Below are 5,395 nucleotides of genomic sequence, written 5' to 3'. Positions count from 1 at the left end.
CTTTGCATATTAATAACTGTCTGACATGGACTAATAAGTAATAATAATTTCCATAATAAAATAAATAGAACTTATCTGACCATTGACATAAGTCTTCATATTCTTTTGTGGTTTAACGAGTACATAAAACTCAATGTGCTGCTGCAGGCTCACTTTGTTGTCCCCATTCAGTTTCTGAAACGGCAACCTCTGGTGGCATTCCGTGCTTCTCAGGCTGTTACCTGCCTACGGCTACCCACTGCTCATTGTTTTGATCATTTACTTGCCCAATCAGAGGTCCTGTTCTTGTATGTTCTTTGTACATAGATTTGGGTGGGTGGTACAAGTTACTTTCATAAATTTGCGAAGGATGATACTGTCATGTGTTCTGATCTGCCGGTCCAGATCATACGCGGCAAGCAATTGAAGCAACCACTGGTCCATTTTGATTGTAACTTGAGCCATTATCTGTTTGGAGTAGTGTTATTTTTTACCCTCTGCCAGCTTCTTCCATTGTGCTGTTTGATTTTTTGAAAACTGAATGCAGAATTAAACTTGTACGGATTCGATATCTTGCTGAAATACTCAGGGTATGTTAAAAGAGCCTCTCAGAAATTAAAACGACACCGATGCTAGGCGTTACTCTTCTTTCAGTCGCTATAAAACTTGCTATCTTGTTTGGAATTGCTTTGACCGGTATGGAAAGAAATGCTATCCTGATCGTTACTTGTGCTGATCAATGGCCAAAGGGGGCAGACTGGAGTTTGTTGTGCTTGTAATTGGTAAACTGTCCTTGTTTCCAATAATTAGTTTCTTGATCCGTGTAAACGAAAGCCCACTTTCTTGAGTGATTAACTTGTAGTTGCCGATGGAATTCAATGAAAACAATAGAACGATGCATCCAGTAAGTCTTGTCTACCAGCCTTATTTACGGTGGGTTGCAAGAATCTGATCTGAAGATGTTCTTAAGAAAAATTATGGTGGTAAACAACTGCCAAAATTTCAGTTCTCTCAATAGAAGTACTGATGATGCGATTCTCTGGAGGGCAAAATTTACCTTCTAGACATTTTAATCCACGTTCCTTTGTGGATTTAAACTTTTATTTTGTAGCGTAGTTCTGAACATGTAATCAGCGAGGAGCAAGGAGGCAGCTGATCAAGCTTTGTATTTTGCAAGTTCTCAGAAAAAAGAAAAACTTCTAGTTTGCAAGTGAATTTTGTACTCCAGTGAACCAAAGAATGTTCTTCCTGTAATACAATTACGAATCAACAAAGTTTGATCCTAGCATAATCTTTGCTATTGTCAACAGATAAGTCAGGAATCATCAGAGTTGATCCTGGACAAATAGCTGACGACATTAGACATTTCGTTGGAAATCATCTGTACATACATTGTTTTACAACTTTTCTCTCTTTAGTAGTACAGTACATAGCAGTGACAGGACAGCTCTAGTGTTATCTTGTGAAGAGCTAAACCCTAATTTCACTCCAGCTCCCATAAAGCACTGCCGCCTCTGCGGCGAGGACGTCCCTGCTTCTCGCCTTCGCAGTCATCAGTTCCTGGCCTTCTCGGGTCGCACCGTGTGAGTTCTTGGACATGGCGGAGAGCCGTGGACGCATCGGCGGCGCCGGTACGGGCGCGTACTGGTCGCGGCGGCGGTGGGGCTTGCCGTAGCAGCACTGCTGGAACTGGAAGCGGCTGTATCCGGCGAGGTCCTGCGCGCTCTGCACGCGCCGCAACGGCCGTGGACCGGCAACGCGCGTGGCCGTGCACGGGTCGCTCTGCACGCGCCGCAGCGTCCCCGGGTGCAGCGGGGGACGCCCAGACGCCGCGGGCCGCTGGACGCCGGAGAAGAACACCCGGAAGATAGCCGACGGCCGCGTGGCCTGCAGGCGGTCGTACTCGTCGCGCAGGTGGGCGAGCTCCTCGTCGCAGGTGACGGACACGAGCACTTCCTCGTCGTCGGCGAGGCGGTACCTGAGCGCTGTCACGATCTTGCGGCCGCCGACGGCCAGCATCTCCCCGAGCTTCGCGGCCAGCTCCCGGAAGGAGACCCCGCGCGGCACGGCGAGGACGCGGGTCTCGCCTCCGACGTACCGGACCGCGCCGTCCGGGCCGCAGGGCGCGAAGCAGCCGCCGTGGCTGCACATCATCCTCAGGCGCCGCTCGGCCGCCGCCGGGGAGCCACTGCCGGACGCTCCTGCTGCCGCTGCCGCCGCCATCGGTTGGTCGGCGAGTCGGCGAGTCGTGTGGGTAATCGTGGAGATGAGAGGAGTTCGGCGTAAGTCTCCAAATTTATGGACATGCTACGCGTATTCTATGTATAGGCGGCGTCTGATCTCGGTTCCGACTCGGATTCACATGACGTCACGTACGTGCAACCTGGCAAAGCCTCCTTCCCGCCCTTTTGATGGGCTGTTAGTCAACTGATCGAGCTCGGACGGGATTCCGAAGAAAACTTCGGCTCTGTAATGTTTCTTTTCAGGGAATTCGACTCTGAAATTTTTGTGAAATCTTATCTGACTGCCGTCAGTTATTTGGGCATCTCCAGCGACCTACACCTTAGCCATTGGATCGAAAACACAGATCTAAAAAAAGCTAGGGTTTGTGCCTCTCGCCGGCTCGCCGCAGGGTCTGCCTCGTCTCCGGTGGCCCTAGGGCCATGGAGGCGAGGTGGATCCTGGTAAGGGCCGGCGAGAGGGCTCCGTTGTTAATCGTTTCTTTCAGATTTGTTAGGGTTTGTGTCCTGCTCAGGAAGACGAGACGGCGACGGCTCCCTGAAGATGGAATAAAGGTTTCCCCGCCTAGGCCCCGTTCCAGTGGTGCGTCTAGTATCGTTGGTGGGCATGTGGAGGTGTGTCTCCGGCGGATCTATCCTCGGTGGATTTGCTCGGATCTGGTTGTTTTTCGTCTATGTTCGTTTGTCTTCGGATTGGATCCTTTCGATCTACGTTATCCTTCATCGGCGGCGGTTGCTGTTCTGGTGCGCTGGTCCTATGAGGCCTTAGCACGACGACTTCCCGACTGTCTACTACAACAAGTTGTGCCCGACTCCGGCGAGGGAGGGGCAATGACAGCGGCGCGCCTTCGGCTCGCTTCAGTGCTTGTAGTCGTCGCTAGGTGGTCTACGGACCTGGATGTAATTTTTATTATTTCTGGTGTTCGTTGTACTGCCATGATTGAAGATGAATAGATTGGAAGTTTTTCGCAAAAAAAAAGAAAACACAGATCTCAAAACAATTCGATTGGCCACGTCAGAAAAATTTAATACACGTTTGTTGGGAACGTGCTTCAATTTTGTATGTAACAAACATGAAGAAAAGATATCAGGTGCAGCGCAGACATATTTCAAGTTTCATGGTATTTTAGTTTTCATTGAATCTGTCCGCATAAGGATGGGAGGTATCAGGAAAAGGATACCCAATGCCAAATAGTAAACTTGTGCAAAAATCTGTACCGCTTTTCCTTGTTTCACCAAATTGGGGTTTCAATAATTTGATTTTGAAATACTATGCAAGAAATTGGCCATACAATGTTCACATATAGGCTTAGATATCAAGTTTTTTTTGCGAGAGAAATTTCCAATCTATTCATTAATCATGGCGACTGCTGGAATTACTCTTAGATATCTCTTTCTCAGTGACCGTAAGATAGTTAGCAGAGTAACATACATGACATAAATAAACTGCAAGTTCTGTTTGCTTAAGAGAAAAAAAATGCAAAATAAAATTTCATCTAGAGATGAAAGACCCGACGACTTTATCCGTGAGCTCATCAGCACCGACGGAGCTGTTAAAACTACCCTTTTTAGGCGCTTATCACTATGAAATCACATAGATAAATGATGTAAGCATTAACCAAAATAGTTGTGCTGAAATGGATATCAAGGTATGGGAGGTAAAGCTCTGGAAGAAGGATCCATCCACACACGAGAAATGCATGACCTCAAATCGTCGAGGCAATGGTCACACCCATTGTAATTTACATGTGTCGTATGAGATGAAAAGTGCGGGAAAAAAATACTCAAATTGTATAAAGCTCACAGGGACAATCTTCACATGGGATTATCGATTGATATGTGATGATGATGCAAAGTATTGCTTGCAAGCTTCCTAGTTTCTTAATTTCCAACAGAAACGGCCTTCATAATTCACATGGATAATTGATGCGTCGAATTACCCAGGAATGATTAGGTCATACTACCCGCAAAAAAAGAAAGAAATGAATGATTAGGTCATACGATGTTGATGTGTCCTTTTAGAACGTTAAAACCATTGCTGATATTAAGCAGCCGTATTTGGCAGTAACACGAAAGTATAAGGAAAAGGGAAATAGTAATCATATATACCTTTTGGATTTATTCCTTTATTACTGGTATATGCAGCCGTATTTGGCAGTAACACGGAAGTATAAGGAAAAGGGAAATAATAATCATATATACCTTTTGGTCATGTTTTCTTCTATTTTCTTCTTTCTATTTTTGCTTTTGGTTTTCTTTGTTTCTTCACGGTTTTCTTTGGTATTTCTATTTTTTAATCAGTTTCCTTTGTTTTTTCTCGATTTTTACAGTTTTTTCCCTTTCTTGTTTCTTTTCTTCGTTTTCACTGGTTTTTTCTTTTATTTTCTATTATCTTTATTTTTCTTCCATTTTCTTTGTTTCTTTCTTGGTTTCCATTCATCATCTTTGTTTTTATCGGTTTTCATCGTTTCTAGCTTTTGCACTATTTCTTCATTTTTTTCCTTTGCCAGTTTTTATTGGTTTTTTCTTTCCCTTTTCTATAGAACAAGAACAGTTTTTCTAATACATGTTTAACATTTTTTGGAACACATGGAACTTTTTTTCTGTAGACGTTGAATTGTTTTTTAATACTCCCTTCGTCCCAAAATATGTGTCACTGATTTAGTATAAATTTGTACTAAATAAGCGACACTTATTTTTGGTCGGAGGGATTACATGATTAACATTTGTTCCAAACATATATTTTGATGTTAACTTTTTTCTTGCACATTTTACATTTTGCTTATACATCAGGAACATTTCTTTATATACACGTTTAACATGTTCCAAATGAATGACTAATTTTTTTGAAAATTTATATTTTTATGTCTACTTTTTTCATACACATTGTATCATTTTTTTATATGCCAGGAACATTTCATAAATACATGTTTAACATTTTTAAAATACATGATTAACATTTTTGAAAACATATATACAATTTTGCCTACACATTGTACATTTTTTGCATACGTCGGGAACTCTTTTTACACACACATTTAATATTTTTCAAATACATGATCAACATTTGTTATATATATATATATATATATATATATATGTTTTGATGTCTATTTTTTGCATACACATTTTACAATTTTCATAGACATTAGAAATGGTTTTTCTATACACGTTTA

The sequence above is a fragment of the Triticum aestivum genome, chromosome 4D (genome assembly GCF_018294505.1).
Source record: "Triticum aestivum cultivar Chinese Spring chromosome 4D, IWGSC CS RefSeq v2.1, whole genome shotgun sequence".
In the NCBI taxonomy this organism is placed as follows: domain Eukaryota; kingdom Viridiplantae; phylum Streptophyta; class Magnoliopsida; order Poales; family Poaceae; genus Triticum; species Triticum aestivum.
The sequence above is the reverse complement of the archived record's forward strand: the minus strand, read 5'-3'. Positions refer to the sequence as shown.